At 44.9% G+C, this 20,377-nt stretch overlaps 1 long non-coding RNA gene across 1 annotated transcript; it reads right to left on the bottom strand.

Moving 5' to 3' along the window:
• Positions 1 to 581: 581 nt before the first annotated feature.
• On the bottom strand, positions 582 to 5,476 carry LOC132015021 (uncharacterized). Its single transcript, XR_009403524.1, has 3 exons — positions 5,036 to 5,476; positions 2,438 to 2,530; positions 582 to 764 (listed from the first exon to the last, which is right to left on the bottom strand). It is a non-coding gene; the product is annotated as an uncharacterized LOC132015021 (long non-coding RNA).
• Positions 5,477 to 20,377: the final 14,901 nt, after the last annotated feature.

Genomic DNA, 20,377 nt, shown 5'->3' with positions numbered 1-20,377 from the left:
TTCCATTGTATGTCCATTGCTTAATTTATTTAACTATGCCTCTAGTCATGGCCAACAATGCTTCAATAGAATATACTAGAACATATATCTTTTCACTATTGTGCGAATGTTTTTTAAAAGTGGAAATGCTGAGTTGAAAATATGGATAGTTTTTATTTTATTTATTTATTTATTTATTTATTTATTTTTAAAGATTTTATTTATTTATTTGACAGAGAGAGATCACAAGCAGGCAGAGAGGCAGGCAGAGAGGAGGAAGCAGGCTCCCCGCTGAGCAGAGAGCCCGATGCGGGACTCGATCCCAGGACTCCGAGATCATGACCCGAGCCGAAGGCAGCGGCTTAACCCACTGAGCCACCCAGGCGCCCCTATTTTATTTATTTTTAAATAGTTTTTATTTTTATAGACTTCATTAGATTGATCGTTGAAATGTCTTACTGATTAATCCCCTCCTGTCCTTCCATCCTCCCCACCATGTAGGTCCTGAAACAGAAGACATAGCCTACTTACATTTCAAAGGTAGTGAATTTATTGTCATGAATATATACAGCAATAAGAGCAATTAGGACTGGGGTCTAGATCAGCAATGTTCCCATCAATCCCTTCCAGGGAGCCTCCTGGACCACTACTGCATGGACAACGCTGCAGATCTTGTTGGGTTTTTTTCCATCAAAATTAGAAAGATGAGGATTTCCAAGTGTTCTGAAGCTGTCATCTGTCCTTTAGATAGGCTTCCATGATGTTTGATGGCTGAATGTACAAGTCTGTCATTGACCAGAGAGACGTATCTCATCAAAACACACAGAAAAAAAATTATTAATGGAAATTACTACCTAGCTCACCCATGGGGGCAGAAGTAGAGAGAGGTGGTTCTAAGAAATAGCTCCAGCTTTCTCGCCAGCCAAGCAGCTTCTAACAAGCCAAATTTGAGATGGAAATGGACAAATGGGAAAGGAAAATGAAACTATGGGGGGTGGGGGGGGTCTATCCCCAAGTGACTGTGGCGCCTCCTGGCCTCATCTGTTTCTTCTTCTAGCTTAGAGTCCACAGCACATCAGTCCAACCACTCTTGAAGGTCCATAACTGCAACTCCTCCATATCCCTTCCTCCAGGCACTTTCCTGCCAGCCTGAGACCTGGGAGGCTGTCTGCCATGACGAGCACACCCGCAGAGCTGTGGGGCTGCTATGGAAAGCTATGCTGCGAAGTCATGACCTTAAACAGAAAGCCACAAAGTTCCTCCAGGCGGCTCATCCACTGCTCCCACCTAAGCTTTTCTCCCTTTCTTTCTCTCCTCTCTGTTTCTTTGTTTCCTCCTCCCTCCCTCCCTCCATTTCTTCCTTCCTTCCTTCCTTCCTTCCTCTCTACACTCAACATGGGGCTCCCTTTGCCACCCTGAGATCAAGTCTCATGGTCCACTGACTGAGCCAGCCAGCTGCCCCCTGGTTTTTCTATACCTTTTCTACACCATCAAACCTGTCTTTTCTCTCTCAAAAAATGACCCTCTTCATCCTTCACTGAGAAATTAGAAGCCTCAGACAAGACAGTGGTCCTTCTCTTCTGTACTCCAAAGCCTGCCCTTCACACATGCTATGGGGACACTACCAATTGCCTACTCTCCTCCTAAGTCACCTGTTCTTCCCCTTTGCGGACTCCCCCATAAACATCACACATGTTATAGCACCTGTCTGCTGGGGAAAAACCATTGCAAAATGCTCTTGGTCTTCAAAACCACCACCCAAGCTCTCTGTTTCCTGTAAAGGCCACATTTCTCCAAATCTTGTTTCACTTGACCACTCTCCTCCTTGACCCATTCTCACCTCACTGTTCAACCCTTTTCAATTTGTCTCACCCCTTATTCCACTGAAACTGTCCTTGCTAAGTTCTCAGCACCCGTTAGGCGTCTGGGCTCCCTTTTTCCACTGACCACATTCCTGCAGCAGCTCCAGACTCCATGTCTCTTAGAGAGTTAGTGAAGAAAAAGGGGCACTTTCCCAGGATTCCCAACAAAATCCTCACTGCCTCTCCCTGGCTCTGATCAAAGGTATGTGCCCACCCTGGGTCAGTCACTGAATACGCAGAGTCTCTTCTGATGATCTGACCAAACTCTGAAACAAAGATCTAACCCCTCCTTTTTAACAGTGGTGCAATATTCCATTGCATGAATGTGTCATAATTTATTTCACCTCTCCTTTTCTGAAGGACATTTGGAGTTTTCTAGCTATTTCCTAACACAGGCTTGCACAAGATGCACATTCTAGGACCTTGCCCACAAACATACACACTCAAATCACACAGTTCTTTCTTTATCAACCTCTTCAAGCACATGACTGCTGATTTGTGCTTTTCATGCTTTTAAGGAACTTTCCATCACACCACCACCATGTCACAATGTATATTCCTGTGACCGCTCTAAGGAAGAGGAAGGGAGAGGGGACCTTGGAGGCTGCAATGTCTAGATATTTTCTTCATTGTCTTCAGATCTCCAAATGTAATCCAGCTGTCAATAGAAGGGCTCTATGAAGCTTCCCCTAAAATTAGAAGGAAAAAAAGTGCTTCAAATTTCTGTGAAAGCACCACTTACCTTCTAATCTCTCTGAATCAACTTGGTAGAGGTGATGGGGGAACTTTCTCCTAATCTGCTCTGCCTCTGCTCCCACCATAACACTTCAAAAGAATTGGCAAAAATCTTGAAATTTCCAATTTCTTTACTTTTGCTGCTATGACCAAAACCATAGGAAGAGCCACTACCATGACCCTCCAACCTCCAACCCCAAAGAGGTGACCTTGCCCCCAGACCAATGCCTGACTTCTCAGCCTCTGTTTTGGTCCTTGGGCTTTGTGGGGAATGGCCTGTGTGTCCCACAATGCCAACCCACCAACCTGAAGCCATGAATCAGCACTTCTGGCTAAACGAACGCAGCTTCTCTCAGAAGTACGTCGTGTGTCCTTTCTGCTTCTGAGATCCAATTTAAAAATAATAATAATAATAATAATAATAATCCCAAAGCTCTCCTGGCCAGCTAGTCTCAGTTTTGAAGTTCTATCTCCCAACTCTGCCATTGACCAGGTCTCCAGTTAATACCCAATTACACTTCCCATCCTTGTTTTGTTGCTGATAAAATTTCTCTTACTTGACCTTGCAGGAAATTTATTTTTCCAACTTTTTTCTCTTTTGCTTTCACATCCTCACCTCTGCCATGACAAAACACCACCGGCCCCATTTGCCAACCCTTACAATAGAGGTCCTCTTCCTCCTCCCTCTCCCCCGTGCCCACCATGGAGTGAAAATGCAGCCCTAAAATATTCTCTCTCCAGCCTCTCTTTGTTGGGATTTTCACCCCTCTTCTAGCGTGCTCAGCTCCCCGGGGCCTCCCAGAGGAAGCCCCAGCCCACCCTGGAATACGGTCTTCCTGCTGGCCACATTTGCTGATACTTCATAACAAAACTGTCCTTTACTGGGGCTTGGTAAACTGAATGAACAAGTACTACTTCTAAAATATAGAAAGAACTTGCTGTAACTGCCAGCATTGTTTCTAAAGGGATCCACAAATGCTGCATGCACTATTGGCATTAATAAACACATTTATCTTAAATACAATTTTATCCAAAGAAGCCTCGAAACAGAGGCAGGGAAGGTGTACAAGTTATGGATCCTAACTTGTGATTATTTTGGTTTCCCAAAGCCCAATTTTTTTAAGTCTATAATAATATCTGTAAGTATATATGGCACTTAAAGTACAGGTTCTCTGCTCCCCCCAGATCCCACCGAAGCCAACGCTGTTCTGGGCAGCCCTATGAGACCTGGGTTTAGTTTCTCCTTCAGAGTGTCCCTGGTGGGCCATGCCTACCACTGGGGGTACATGAGATGACTTTAGAAGGTAAACGAACACATCCGTTTTATTTCAACAAGTTTTCAATATTTATTTTTTATAAGATTTTATTTTATCTATTTATTTGACAGAGATCACAAGTCGGCAGAGAGGCAGGGGGTGGGGGCAGGAAGCAGGCTCCCTGCTGAGCAGAGAGCCCAATTCGAGGCTTGATCCTAGGACCCTGAGATCATGACCTGGGCTGAAGGCAGGGCCTTTAACCCACTGAACCACCCAGGCACCCTATATTTATTTTATAATAGGTAACAGTAAATTGTCTTTCTATAGAGAGAAAAAACAAAACTAGAATATCAAAATCCGACATTTGGAGTACTATCACTTAGGAGGAGATTAAAGTATTGACATAGATTCAAAGATAAATATCAAGTAAAAACTGTAATAAAAGTACACATATATAGGACACCTGGGTGGCTCAGTTGGTTAAATGTCTGCCTGCAGCTCAGGTCATGATCCCAGGGTCCTGGGATCAAGCCCAGTGTTGGGTCCCTGCTCAGCGGAGAGCTTGCTTCTCCTGCCACACCCCCTGCTTGTGCGTGCTCTCTCTCAAAAAAGTAAATTAAAATATATATTATAGGGCGCCTGGGTGGCTCAGTGGGTTAAGCCACTGCCTTCGTCTCAGGTCATGATCTCAGGGTCCTGGGATCGAGTCCCACATCGGGCTCTCTGCTCCGCAGGGGCCTGCTTCCCTTCCTCTCTCTCTGCCTGCCTCTCTGCCTACTTGTGATCTCTCTATGTCAAATAAATAAATAAAATTCTAAAATAAAAAAATAAAAAAATAAAATAAAATATATATTATATATAATATATATTTTAAAGATTTTATTTGTTTATTTGACAGGGATCACAAGTAGGCAGAGAGGCAGGCAGAGAGAGAGGAAGGGAAGCAGGCTCCCTGCTGAGCAGAGAGCCTGACATGGGGCTCGATTCCAGAACCCTGAGATCACGACCCGAGCCGAAGGCAGAGGCTTTAACCCACTGAGCCACCCAGGCGCCCCAAATATATATTTTTAAATAAAGTACAAAGATATGAGAAAATCCCCGAAAGTGATACAGGAATGAAGCTGAGGACCCTGGTCTGCCTCATGCTGCCTAAAACATCATGGTGTTTCATCAGAGCTCACTAATGTGATGCCTGACCCTCACCTGTCCTTCCTCCATCGATAGTGTGAATAAGCTCCCAGAGGCCGGGTCAGTTAGCCCGGTGGCTGGCTTCCTGTGCACCGCCTTCCTGCATGGCTGGTGCAGCAAGGCAGAACCCACCTGCTGCACTAAATGTGTCTGGCGCTCAAAGAAGGCCATTAGGCATTTATCTGGTCAGTGGCCAGTGAGCTGATTTGGATTTGTTTTACTTTTGAGAAAGAGGAAGAGGGTGGCAGTGATTTTCTCCCCGGGGGCCCCGAACAGCTGACTCAGTGTCACGGGCTTGTTGGTCTGGCAGCCTTTCCGCACCAGGCTCGGGCCTGCACACAGCAAATCCCATGACTCCATGGGACTACCCGGGTCACTGTTGTGCCAGAATGTTCTTGTGAATGATACTGCTTAAGTGAGCAGGTCCAGAAAAATCTTTTTAGCTTCAAGAAATTTTATGAGAAGAGGGCACTTGATCTTACAGGATTTGATTTATTTCAACAGTTGTCATTTAAGTTATTGAGTTGTAACTTTTTTCTAGACAGGGTATGAAAGGACTTATAAAAATACATACAGTAAGATAAAACCTCTATAGATGAGGAAAATGAGCCCAAAGGAACATGGGGGCGGGAAAGATAAAGTAGAGCCAAGAATGAGGCCTGTCATTACAATGTAGAGCGGTGGTAGCCGGGTGGGTGGCTCAGCTTCCTCGCAGCAGGACAGCGAAGGGAACAGTGACATAACTGGTCCATGGCGACCCTACCATTTTTTCTAAAAATAGAACACAAACTACTGCTCAGGAGAAGGCTAACCATCCCATGTGCTGAGACCAAAAAGAAGGTTTTGGTGTATGTGTGATGCGGCCAATGGGGTCCTCAATAATTTGTCTGGCATGCCCCGGAGTGGCCTCACAGGGCTGTTTTGTACCACATCCATAATCAGAGGGGGCCTCAGGCCAAAGCGAGCGTTGGAAACCAGTGCTACAGGGAACCAAAACTACGCTCTTTGGGAACACATCTCAGCTGGTTAGCTTAATCCCTGTGTGGGTTTTGGAGGGCCTGGTGCAGCAGTCAGATAGCACCTCTGAGCCAGTTCTGCAAACCTTTCAGCATCAACAGGTTCAGTGAAGGCCTCCCTGAACCAGCTTAGGATGTGGCTCTTCCAAACCACAGTGCTGTGTGCTCCCTGGCTGGGGGCAGGATGAGGACTGGCTACATCATGTGTGGGCCGAATGGAAAACGAAAACACAAGACCCCTTGTTTAAAAATTAAGACTTTCAAGATGGCGACAGCAGAGCTGTAAAACAACCACAGGGCCCTTGTAAGGGTGGAGCCTGTGGGACTGCCCAAGTCACACACCTATGAAGTCCGCCCTGGGCAGGATGGACATCCTTGTGAAAACCTGGAGAAAATGAGGAGGGCACAGTAAATGAGTTAATATTTATAAAGTGTTTAAAACAGTACCTATCGCAAAATAAGCACTGTATATATGTTTGCTTTTGCTATATAAGAATTATTATTTTAATTCCTAATTATCATTTTAATGAATAATATAGCAAATATAAATACACAATACACTGTTTATCTTATTAGTTTTTTTGTTGTTGCTATTTTTATTATTATTATTATTATTATTATTATTACTATTACTATTATTCAGTTATTGTTATTTATGTGTCTGAAGTTTAGCACAAAGGACCAGACTGGAGATCATTTGGAGTCATCAACATGCACCAGGCCTTTAAAACCATGGGAGTGGGGGCACCTGGGTGCCTCAGTCGGTTAAGTGGCTGCCTTAGACTCAGGTCCTGATCTCAGGGCCCTAGGATCAAGTCCCGCATCAGGCTCCCTGCTCAGTGAGAAGTCTCCTTCTCCCTCTCCCTCTGCTGCTCCTCCCTGCTTATGCTCTCTCTCTCTCTTTCTCTCTCTGTCAAATAAATAAATAAAAATCTTAAAAAAAAAAAAAAAGCCATGGGAGTAGATGGGCTCAACCAAGGGTACATACACACAAGCAGAGGATTGAAGCTCTGTGACAGCTAGGGGTCAAGGAGTTGGGAAGGAACCAGCAAAAAGGATTGTGAAGGAGGGAGAGGACAGGAGGGGGTGGGGTCCTAGAGTCCAAGAGAAGATGGTACATCGAGGAGGAAGGGGATCGGTTGTGTTTGATGATGCCGTTAGGTAAAATAAGAGGAAAACTCAGAATGGACCATTGGATTTGACAATATGGAGGTCATGGTGACCTCGATAAGAGCTGTTCCAACACAATGGTGGGGTAAAAACCCTGAACGAAATGGTTTCAGAAGGAAGGAGGAGGTTGTGGGTGGTTTCAGAATGGGAGGAGAGGTGGTGGGTGCACTAAATTTGTACGCGCTTTCCGGGAGCTGTTGCTACCAAGAGCAGCAGAGAACCGGGACAGCAGCGGGCCAGCAAGCCCGAGAACCTCCGTCCTGTAACTGCAGGGACTAAGTTCTGCTATGACCACACGAGCTTGGAAGAAGACACTGGAGTCTGAAATTTCCCATAATAGAATGTGAGCATATTTCCTGTAGACACGTGTGCTTAGAAAGAGGTCAGGCTTAAATCTCGCTTCCCTTCCCTCCTCCCCGCCTCCTCCTTCTTCAGGTGGTTTCCTAATTGTTGCTTCAGTTTGTCTCACTTACGAAGGTGTCCCATTTTGTCCTGCTGTGTTTCTGAAGGATGTACCTATTAAATATTTTCAGGGGCGCCTCGGTGGCTCTGTTGGTTAAGGGTCTGCCTTTGGCTCAGGTCATGATCTCAGGGTCCTGGGATCGAGTCCCGCATCAGGCTCCCTGTTCAGTGGGGAGTCTCCTTCTCCCTTTCTAATTCTGCCTCTCACTCGAGCTTTCTCTCTCTTTCTCAAATAAATAAATAAATAATATTCTCATCTTTCTCTCCTCTTAAAAGTGTGATTAAGCTTTAAACTGCAGCCCTGCATGTCTCGGAGTCTGGTGAGAGCTGACCCGGAGGGACAGGCACCTCCGCAGCAGGTCTGCTCGAGGCCCTGGGGCTGAAGTGTCCCGGAACAATGGCCCTTATTCGCAGTAGGGCCGCCTTTCAGGAGGCCGGGGTCCTCTCCTGGTGCCAACCCCAGCTGTCTTTTTCACCATTCTGAGCTCTCCTCCGCCACCTCGGCCGGGGCCTTCATTCTTTCTCAGAAACCCCATTCCTTCGGCAGAAGCCACGTGTTCCACTCAGGCCCCATCTGACAGCTGTGGCCCCTGGCCTGGCCCCACAGACGCTCACTGTTCCCTTTCACAGGCTCGGAGGTGTTCCTGCCAGAAAAGTCCACTTCCTTTACGCGTCTCTTTCTCATGGTGTCACTCTTTTTGGCCTTGAGCGTCATGCCAATTCCTTGCACACTTGATGAAAGGATTCAGGGGCAGAGAACTTGAATCAATGGGGTCTTTTTATTTTTGAACACCAGTAAACAGCACAAATCAGTTCAATGAGTTCAGACTCCCAATTATTTCCATGCTTGCTGCAGTCTCTCGCAGCATTAAATCCCACTGAAAATGCCTCTTGTTATCTCCAGCTAATGAAGAATGTCGCTCTTTTTTCTGGGTTTGAACACACTCCAAAACATTGGCCTGAAAGATCAATTTAACGCTGGAGCGCCCTGAACACAAGAATCTTTAACTTTCCCTTGTATACCACTCCCTGGCATTATTCGAATCATTTTTTTTTTTTTCCTCTCTACATTTTATTCTGCTCACTGGCAGTATTTTTATCTGTTTGCTTGTGTAAAATGCAATCATTTATTTCCAAGACTAATGAAGCCATGCCACATCTTTTCCAGGGACTAAGTTATAAATGATAAAATTCGAGATTAAAAGCTCCAGCTAACCTGTTAACTTGTCCAATTTGTAACTCCGTCAAAAGGGACTCCTCTCACCATCTTCATTCTCAATATCCCGGCCCAGGTAGGGGGACCCTTCACAGTATCTTTGTGACACCAGCAGAGAACATGGCCCTCTCTATTTTTTTTACTTGGTATATTAATTTATTGAAAAATAAAGCCACAGAACAAGTCTTTTTGAAGAAAGAGTTAAAGCAAAAAAAAAAAAATCATCTGCATATTGTTCCTTGTAATACTGACTGCCTCCATATTTTTCAACAAATTAAGCCTTTTATAATTAATCTGCTAATACCAACAGCGTACGTGCTGCAGGTGACAGAGTGAAACCCTCAGGGCAGGGAGAGGATTCGGTGACAGATTCTGGAATCAGACGACGAGGGTTCAAATTCCAGTTCCAACACTTATAGCTGTGCGATCTTGGACCAATTACTTCACCTCTCTGCGCCCTAGTCTTCTCCTCTGAAAAATCAGAACACTTAAAGTACCTACTCCAGGGGTGCCTGGGTGGCTCATGGGTTAAACCTTGGACTCGTGATTTCGGCTCAGGTGTGTGATCTCAGAATTTTGAGATCTAGCCCTGCAGTGGGCTCCGCGCTCAGCGGGGAGTCTGCTGGAGATGCCCTCCCTCTCTCTCTCTCCCTCCACCCCATGCCCCCTTCCCTCTCTAAAGCAAAACAAAAACAAAAACCTACCCCAGGCAGGTTGCTATGAGGATGTAAAATACTTAGACTTCGGCCTAGTGTATGAAAAGCAGTCAGCACTGTCACTGATATCAATGATCACTCTCTGTCTCTCTCTGGCCTCACAGTCCTGCCAGGATGTCCTCCCGTAGCACTTCTCCAATCCTTCCTCGCACTGTTGCTTCCTAATGCTTACCCTTGCTTCACAAAAAAAAAAAAAAACCTCTGGCATTTTTTCATTCATCAAGTGGCCCGCCACTCCACCTAGGAGAAGCTGCCGTGCTGTGGCGTGACAGATTAGCAAACTTTCACTTGGAAGGCAGGCATGATCAGGAAACTCCAGGTCACAACATGAACCAGATCTGGTTTCTCGAGATGCTCATTACTTTTTTAAAAAAATATTAACCTATATAAATAGAGTTAATTTTATCCCTCCTTTTGAGGTATATAATTAGCATTAATCTCCACATGTCTGTTCCCTTGCTTTATTTAGTTATTTCTGTATTCTCTTAGTCACTTCCCTCACTACCATAGTCCCCTACCCACTGTTCTGTGTTTAAGGTGACTCTTGGTTTCCCGGTGTTTGGTAAAGGAGGTGCGCTGGTGAATGCACGTGTTCTTCCATTACGTGACATGTTGCCTGTACCTCTTCCCTACAGTCTTAAGATTCCTGTGGCTAGGAGGACTTGAAGGCTTCGCGGAGCTGCCTGGTACGCGGGGTGCGTACCCTGATACTTGATGCTCCCCTTCCCCGGGGGACAGAAAGCCAGGTTGCCCCCAACCATCCTCCACAACAATATGGGGGAAAAGGGGGTTTCTCCAAAGATGGTTTTGGGAAATCTTGCTACTACACGGATTAAAAAAAAAAAAAAAAAATGGACTCACCTAACACTGCATGCAAAGTGAACTGTAGCGCTATTAAAGACCAAAATCTGGGGCGCCTGGGTGGCTCAGTGGTTTGGGCTGCTGCCTTCGGCTCGGGTCATGATCTCAGGGTCCTGGGATCGAGTCCCGCATCGGGCTCCCTGCTCCGCAGGAAGCCTGCTTCCCTCTCTCTCTCTCTCTCTGCCTGCCTCTCTGCCTACTTGTGATCTCTGTCTGTCAAATAAATAAATAAAATCTTAAAAAAAAAAAAAAAAGACCAAAATCCAAAAGCTGAAAGAACAGGATTAGTAAAAGAAGGTGTGGGTAAATATCTCAGTGGCCGGGGCCCTCGGGAGACCTTCTTCAACCACAGTTCAAGAACATAAAAGTCCTTGAACATTTCTACTCAATCCTCTTCCTATCGCTTAGCCCTTCGCAACCGCCCAGAGGTTTTCTTTTGTGTCAGGACAAAACCAGAAGAACAACGAACCTTTAAAGCCGGTCTTTTCCCTACTTTTAGTTTTCCCTTCCTGTAACTCAAAAATATTTCTCTTTTGTAGGCACCCCCTTTGCACAGCACAGGGGTCAGTAATCTACGGCCCATGGGCCAAATCCAGCCTGTCTTCTAGTTTAGTACAGTCTGCTAAGAAAGGTTTTTATATCTTTAAATGGTTGAGGAAAAAAAGAATATTCTGTGACACTTTAACAATAGGCAAAATACAAATTTCTGTGTCTGTAAACAAAGAACTCAACCTAGGATGCTCTCTTAGGGAGAAGAAAATAGTCCCTGAGGCTCCCCAGCAGACGTCCCCTCATGGTCTGAGGCAGAAGCCGATCACAGTGCTAGACCCCCTGGTCTTGGAGAACTAGAGATAACCCCAGAACTCAGACAGCCTCAGGGAAGGAGGAATCAGAGAATGGCTTTAGGGTAGGCAATAAATAGCGTCTGCCCCAAGGCTCATGGGGACGCTGATTTTTTTTTTTTTACTTTGGCAAGGCAACCCAGAAATGTGAATGCTTTCTTGTGAGCAGAACCAAGCAGTAGCTTAATTCCAATCTTTCCTGAGACTATAACTTGTTTTAAAATAGCATAACTTTCCCAAATAGTTTCAGATGGTTTTCAAACCACAGAAGGGCCAAAGTCAGCTGAGTAGCTTTTACAAGCTCTGCTTGTTTTGTTCTTTTCTCTTCTTTTCTTTACGTCTTTTTTTCTTTCCTTTTTTCTTTTTTCTCTTTTCTTTTTTTGAGATTTATTTATTTGAGAGGGAGAGAGAGCATACCAGCAGGGCGGGTAGGCGGTGGACACAAAGCTGGCTCTCACAACCCTGAGATAGGACCCAAGCCAAAACCAAGAGTCAGATGCCCAACAGACTGCACAACCCAACCACCCCTCTGCTTGGCCTTTTCTCTTCAAATGCAATGTTCCCCAGTCAGGACCCTTCTGCCGCTTCATACTCGTGGGTTCAATAGTGTCCTGCAGACTTCCTGGAGTCAAAAGCCTCATATTCTTAACGGCTGGCTCATTAGGATCACTGGATTCATCGTCTGCAATGGTGAAACAGCCATCAAACAGAACCACAACGTGCAAGTGTTAAGTAATGACTTGTAGCCAAAGTTTGCGGCGGTGTGCGTTAAAGAAAGACTTGAACATGGACACACAGGCAGGAGCTAGGGCCCAGCCTGTGGCCTGGGGTGCCGGGAGCATGCCCCGACAGAGGGCTCCTGGGATTCTCCAGACTCCTGAACTACACGTTCTGTTTGTGCTCCATTGCAGATGGGCAAGTGAGGGCACCGTCCAACAAGGACTGACAAGGAAAGTAATACAACTTTTAAAGCTAGGAACCCTGGGGCGCCTGGGTGGTTCAGTCGATGAAGCCTGGGATCAGCCCGCATCAGGCTCCTTGATGGCCGGGGAGCCTGCTTCTCCCTCTCCTTCTGCCTGCTGCTCCTCTTGCTTGTGCTGTCCCAATCTTTGTCAAATAAAAAAATAAAATCTTCAAAAACTATAAAACAAAATTGGTCTTTAAAGAATAAAGAAAGATAGAAACCCTGAAATGCCAACTCCATGGAGAGAGAGTTCTGATCTCATGGGTTTTATATACTCTTAAAAATATTTGGCTGCTCTGCTGACTCCATATCACGGTCCCCCAGCTTCTGTTCAGTCTGTGACTTTGGCGGGGTCTGTCCCCACACCCTCTCCCTGTCCTATGCCGACAGCCCCACCGGCCTTAGATCTGTAAGGAGTAAGGAGGTCCACCCACACAGTCCAACCCAAGAAACCTGGAGGGAATGGGGTGTGATGAGAAATTACACACTTAAACACAGCAAATAAAACACTTTGTTTCACCAAGGCGGCTGCCTTGACCAGTCCGGTGCCTAGTCCTGACTTAGTAGATGTCTCTTAATGTCAGAAGGTAGTGAGGAATTAGTCAAAAGAACAACAAAACATGTTTAAATGTTTAAAACATTGGTGACTGTGAAGCTCCGGGGGGTCCAAGAAGAAGCGAGGGTGAGACTGTGGTCGTGCTGGGCCTTGAATCAGATTCTGCTCAGAGGTCTTAGGCTCTAGAATACCATCCTGCTTTACTTCGTACAGCTGGGCCGTCTGCCCTGAGCTGTGTTACTTTTGCATTTCCATATTTAGAGGTATTGAGCAAAACCCCCTCTTTCATTTTATAAAGGATGAATGAATACACACCATTTAGCAACAAAGCTAGAAAAGCTTTACAATTCACAGGATTAATAAAAGAAAGGGGTGAGTGCCTGGGTGGCTCAGTCAGTTGGGTGTCCGACTCTTGGTTTCGGCTCTGGTCATCATTTCAGGGTCCTGAGATTGAGCCCCCCCGGTGGGCTCCGTGCTAGGCATGGAGCCTCCTTAAGATTCTCTCTCCATCTCCCTCTACACACTGCACCCCCTCAGGCTGAATGCATGAATGAATGAACAGTAAGTAGACACGCAAGGGTGTTAACCGTCCAAACCCAGTGAATTAAGAAAAGGCTGAAGGTAAAGAGGGCAAGCTGGGAAACTTCTGCAACCTAGCCTCTTGTAAAAACTGATCTGCTCGGGGCGCCTGGGTGGCTCCATGGGTTGGGCCTCTGCCTTCGGGTCAGGTCCTGGTCTCGGGGTCCTGGGATCGAGCCCCACATCCGGCTCTCTGCTCAGCGGGGAGCTTGCTTCCCCCTCCCTCTCTGTCTGCCTCTCTGCCTGCTTGTGATCTCTCTATCAAATAAATAAATAAAATCTTAAAAAAAAAAAAAAAAGAACTGATCTGCTCTAACAAGAAAGAGAGGGTTCTTGTGTGTGTGAGCTATGTCTCCTTACATTTTTGTATTTTCAGTGACATCACATTCTAAACATGTTCAGGATTTTCTCATATATGTTAAAATCAGAATAAGCTTGCTGCTTTTAAGGTGAATGAAACTTTAATTTCATTATAAATTTCATGTGACAGATTGACTGGCCTCTCTTCCTGACATAAGGTCTCCAAACCTCAATCAGTGATGTTTCAGAACCAGCCCCATGCCTTGCCCTGTGCTAAGAGATTGGATGTATTTCTGGATAAACCATATCCTCTCCAATTTTAAGAACTCAAAAGTGATCAACAGTTACCAGAAGGTAAGATGCGCAGGAAAGGGAGTGCTATCACTTATGTGGCATTCCTGCTCAAAATGCATAACTCGAACATAAACACAAGGAAGCATAGGACAACTCCAAAGGGAAGGGTGCTCCATAAAAAAATTGGCCAATAGTCTTCCCAAATATTAATGATGTGAAAGACAAAAAGGCCTGAGGGAATGTTCCAGATTAAGTGAGACTAAAGAGATGTGACAACTAAATACAGGGCATGATCTTGGATTGGATCTGGAATGGGGGAGGGCGGGAGAGGGAGGAATTGCTCTAAAGGATGTTACTGGAATAACAGGAAAGATTTGAAAATGAACTAGGAATTAGATAGTATATATTATGTTCATGTTAGATTTCCTGATTTTGGTAGTTGCACTGTACTTATTGTTAACAGATGCCCTTGATTTCAGGAAATACCAGCCGAAGAGAAGGAGGGTAAAGGAGCATAATATCTGCAATTTGTTTCACAAAAAAATAGAAACACGAAGAAATGTGTATGCAGATGCCTATACACACAAGTATACGTAAGTTTGCACACACATGTAGCAGAATGTTAAGACTGGTAAATCTGGGTAAGGAGTATACGGAGAAGTTGTACTCCTCTTGTAACTCCCCTGTGTGTTTGCAATTATTCTGAAATGAAATCAAAGTTTAAAAAAAGTTGATGGGTACCTTACACTCCTGAAATCCCTTGCCTTGAGAGATTCCGCGCTTGGTTAACACTGAAACATTATCTTGAGCAAGACACTGATGATTAAGTTGAGATGAACAAGTTTTACAACCAGGGTTTGCAAGATTTATTTCGACTTTGAAAAGAAAGCTGGAGACGGGGAGTCGGATAGTCGGGGTGTTGGGGGCGAGGAATAGTCATTAAATCAATTATTTGTAATGACAGCTCGAACTCTTCTTTAACTCCTCTCCTGAGAAATCAGTCAGGAAAAAAAAAAAATACCACATGTACATTAAAATATACTCACTACAACACTCAATTTCCATCAAAATCGGGCTGGACCCACCACTGTGGCTGCGCGTTACCCTCACAGCCTGTGGACCGCCCACTCCTCCGGGCACTGCTCCCCTGGGGGCCGTCGCCCCCCTGCAACTTGCTCTGCCTGGAGCCGCACAAGTCCCGGGCCCTGCCGCACCCCGTGGAGAAGCTTCTCCCGTCCCTCCCCGGCGGTGCTGTCCCTTACACCAGCCACGGGCGCGGGGGCCAGTGAGCTCCGCAATGCGCTGGCCTGGGTGACACGCGTGTTCTAAGTGCGAACACTGGATTTCAAAGACTGCAGGGAAAAAAGAAGGTAAAAGATCTTGTTAATAGTGTAATACATTGGGACGCCCGGTGGCTCAGTCAGTTTGGCGTCTGCCTTCTACTCAGGTTATGATTTTGGGGTCCTGGGATCCAGTCCTGTGTTGGGCTCCCTGCGCAGCCCCTGGGGGTCTGCTTCTCCGTCTCCTTCTGCCCCTCCCCCCTGCTCGTACTTTCTCTCTGTCAAGTAAGTAAAAATAAAAGCTGTTTTAAAAAAAAATAATGCTACATATTGATTACATGCTGAAATGATGTTTTAGGTATATTGAGTTAAATAGTGCATAGTATTAAAATAATTTTGACAGTTTCTCCTTACTTTTTTAATGCATCTAGTAGGAAATTTTAAATTACATATGTGGCTCACATAATATTTGTATGGAATTGCGCTACCCAGGTGGAACAGAACAGGCCTTGACATACAGCACCCTAAAGAATTCCTCCTCTTGGCACCTACCTAAGCTTCCTCCCTGGGCTGCTGCCTCTGACAGGACTGTAAGCCCCAGAAAGCCAGGTTCCCTATTCTTCTTTGTATCTATCCCTGGTACACCTAAACTTTTAAATCACGAAAACTTTTTAAATCAAGGTGAAATTCACATAACATACCACCAACCATTTTATTTTTTTTAATATTTTTAAGATTTTGTTTATTTATTTGACAGATCACAAGTAGGTAGAGAGGCAGGCAGAGAGAGAGGAAGGGAAGCAGGCTCCCTGCTGAGCAGAGAGCCCGATGTGGGGCTTGATTCCAGGACCCTGGGATCATGACCTGAGCCCAAGGCAGAGGCTTTAACCCACTGAGCCACCCAGGCGCCCTCACCAACTATTTTAGAGTAAACAACTGAGAGGGATTTAATACCTTCACGATGTTGTGCCACCACAGCCTCTGTCTGGTTCCCCGCCATTTTCATCATGCCCCAGTCAAATCCCATACCCACTGAGCAGTTTTCCCCCATTCTCTCCTGCCAGCAGACCCTGGCAACCAGCAGTCTGCCCTCTCTCTGGAGGTGCCTCTTTGGGACATTTAGTATAAATGATGTATTACACAATACGTGACCCTCTGTGTCTGCTTTCTTTGACTTCACAGAATGCTTGCGAGGAAGCTCCACACTGTAGCAGGCATCAGAAGTCTTTCTTTCCTTTTTTTTTTTTTTAATATTTTCTCTATTCATATTATTCCTTCCTCCTTGGAATGTGCCATCCCCATGCTGGACTCATCCAGCTTAACTCAGCAGTTAAGACTAAGTCAGCTCATACTTTCTCAAGAGGCCTCGCCTCGTCTCTCCTCGTCTCTGAACCCCTTTAGCTCTGTCTACGTAATTTAGGTTAAATGCCACACATCGGTGATAGTTAAGATTGGTTCTAAAATAATCCAGCAGATAACAGTGTGGGGAGGAGGATGAATGAAACAAGCTTGGTCAGATATTGATGATGGTTGAAGCAAGTGATGGGTACATGGAGGTTGATTCTATTTTTGATGGATTTCTATTCAATACATGGTTGATTTCTATTCTATACATGGAGGTATCATTTTATTTTTGTGGATGTTTAAAAATTTCCAGGTTAAAAAACTTCAAATAGCATCTCATGCTTTTATTCGTTTGAGGTTAATGTCTTACCCTCCCAGTGAGATCTTCTGAGGTCACAGATTGTCATTCATGCCTTGGTGGGTAACGGCTACCCCAAAAAAGTGGACACCACCCTTGTTTGTTGAATTAAATTCTATCTGAGGTGTTTAAAATTTTCATTGAGAAGAAACTGAATTTAGGGAAGATACAAAATGTTGTTCTATCTTTGGCTTTGTGACCTTTCTTCTAAAGTCAAAATTCCTTTTGGTTTCTGTTCTAGCTTCTTCTTTCTGGACTTAGAATTGATCTCCAATGAATAAGCAGAATGCACTTACTCCAGTATTCTAAACCATTTCTAGATAATCCCTAATTATCATAAAACTGGAAGCCAGGTTTCCATTCGGAATTCTGTTTTGGCCCTTCCTTCCTTTCATCCTTCATAAACCCATACTGTTTCTCCCTTCTTTGTCCCACTATTCTGTGGGCACCAAAGGGGCATACTTATCTTTGCTTCTGCGTTCACAACAAACTTTCATGTCTTATGTTCCTGTCACACCAAAAAGAGAAACTAGGACTTCGATAGTGTGATGACCCGTATGTTTCTACACCTACTGCTCTTTTTAATTTCAAACGGAGCCAATAACTCCATAAGAAGAGTCATGTCACAAATTATTTGCATGGAGTGCCTGTGTGGCTCAATCTGACTCTTGATTTCAGCTCAGGTCATGATCTTGGGGTCATGAGATCAAACCCTGAATCAGGCTCTGCGCTGGGCATGGAGTCTGCTTGAGATTCTCTCTCTCCCTCTGCTCCTCTATCCCCCCCCCTCCCTCTCTGAAAAAATGAATGTTTGCAGCCAGCACTCAAAAAGAAAACCCCTTCATGGGGCACCTGGGGATCGAGCTCCACATGGGCCTCTCTGCTCTGCGGGGAGCCTGCTTCCTCCTCTCTCTCTCTCTCTCTCTGCCTGCCTCTCTGCCTACTTGTGATCTCTGTCAAATAAATAAAATCTTAAAAAAAAAAAAAAAAGAAGAAGAAAACTCCTTTGACAAAATCTAGTGTCCAGTTTCTTCAGGTAGAAAATCAGGCTGAAAAATACAACAGCCACTGATACTTTGTGATTTCAGAAGTGATCAGAAAAGATTGACCTTGGTGATTCATTTTCTCTTCCTTCCTTGAAAGGCTAGGAAAAATATTTTGGTGGAAGAATAATTTTAAAACTTAATAAACCTGGAAGCAAGGGAGTTTACTTATTCATGTGGAGAGCACCCAGACAGGAGAGACTAAAGAAGCAGACACAAACAGAAGTCTCCGAGTCCTTTGTTAATGCTTAAATCTGAAAACCATGACTCTGATTATAACATGTTAAAAACCCCACATTAGGACAAGGCAGTCACATGGGCTTTCTCTCTCTCTGAACGGATTCCTTTATCTTTAGTTTCTTCTTGCTTTTCTGGTCTGCCAAATATCAAAGCCTTTGTTTCAACAAGTCTTGTAATCTTTGAGAGGTATTTCCCATGACTGCTCTCATCACCAACGCTTCTTCATAAACAGAATTTTTGTTAAGTCATCTGCTGTTTAACCGTGATAAAGCAGAATCTTGGCTCCTAAAGATGTTTACATCCTAACCCCTGGAATTTGTGAATAGGTTCTATGGCAAGGAGTGGGGGGGTTGGATTAAGATTGCAGAGGGAATAAGGTTGCTAATCACCTGACTTTAAGACAAGGCAATTAAACTGGATAACCCAGGTGAACTCAGTGTAATCCTAAACTTCTTTATAAGTGAGAGCGAAAGGAAGGAGAATCAGGGTCAGACTCATTTCCTGGGAGAAGAGATTAGATGGCTCTTGCTGGTTTTAATGATGGACACAAGTTACCAGCCAGCCAGGAAATACGGAGGGGCCTCTGGAAGCCTGAAAACGTAAGAAAACATTCTTCTAGACCTTCCCTACTGCAGCTTTGATTTGGGCCCAGTGAGATGCATTCTGGAATTTTGACTTCCAGAAGGTAAGGTAATAGATCTGTTTTAAGCTTCCAACTTCCTGCAGTTTGTTATGGTGGCAATCCGACAGTTGTTTCTAAGATTTGGGGAAAAGAGGACCTGGATTTTTATATTTTTGCTTAAAAACACCAGTTTGAACTGGGAAATTTCTACAGTTAAAAGTGGTAACTCCCAGGACACCTGGGTGGCTTAGAGGGTCAAGCGTCTGTATTTGGCTCGGGTCATGATCTCATGATCTCGGGGGTCCTGGGATTAAGTCCCACTTCAGGCTCCCTGCTCAGTGGGGAGCCTGCTTCCCCCCCTCTCTGCCTGACACTCTGCCTACTTGTGCTCTCTGTCAAATAAATAAATGTTTAAAAAAAAGTTAAACATGTTGTTAAAAAAACACAACGATGTAGATTATTCACATTACATAAAATAAATACTTCCATTGTTCATTTATTCATCCATTTTTGAAAATAGTTTTATTTCTGTGCTGTTGTTCTCTTCATGCGTGCTTCAAAGTAAGAGGAGCTTTAAAGAGCTGCACGTGGCCCTGGGCAGGGAGCTGCCCACACCTGCTTGGCCGACGGCAGTTTCACAGACTTTCTTCCTATGCCTTGTTAGCACCGCCAAGACCTAAATTAATGCCTCCAACCTATCTTCCCCGCCCCCTGTTAGGACTTCCATGTATACTGAAGATGGTTGTGTGGCTGGGACTTACAGAAAGATCCCAGGCTGTTCAGTGTTCATGTTGCCACGTTTTCTACACATTGTATAACCAGAAACGATTTGTTCTAGGCAAGCTTGGTTTTTCATCTAATGCCTGGTTTCTTTGACATGAAATAAACATGCACTATGTTTTAAGCAATCGGCCCTGGGAGGTACAACACAGAATACTTTTAGAGCAGTGACCGGAAATCAGGCAGGTCGTTCCAGAAGCTCTACGGAACTGCTTGGGTGTCCTAAATGGGCCTATAATGACATTTCTTAGCAACCGGTGGCCTGGGCATGTGTTTCAAGCACCCTCTGGCACCACATATACTATTACTCATCTGTAACCCCGAATTTCAAGTGATCGAAGCTGTAACTCCACGACCACCCCCCTGCCCCAGTTGTGTCTCCTCCGGGGAGAAGGGAATGTACGAGCCTTAGTTAGCTCTGGGAAGAGCTGGCCCTCTAAATGAGCTGGGTGAATGGATCAGTAAAGGAACTGCAGCAAGTTGAATTGATGAGGTTGGAGTTCGAAATATTATTTGGTGAAGGATATGAAAATGGGTCCATAGGAAAGGAAGTCTCTCTCACTGGAAATGTGGAATCATAACGCAAACAGTGTACTGGTAAAAAGAGAAAACGGAGGCTAAGAGTGAGTGAGTCAGAAGCACATGAGTTTTTAAGAGCTTGAACTTGGGAGACCAGATCAGGCAAGACTGCTTAATACCATCACATGATCTGCC

Source organism: Mustela nigripes, chromosome 4, assembly GCF_022355385.1.
Source record: "Mustela nigripes isolate SB6536 chromosome 4, MUSNIG.SB6536, whole genome shotgun sequence".
NCBI lineage: Eukaryota > Metazoa > Chordata > Mammalia > Carnivora > Mustelidae > Mustela > Mustela nigripes.
Note: the sequence above shows the minus strand (reverse complement) of the source record. Positions and strands in the feature narration are given on the sequence as shown.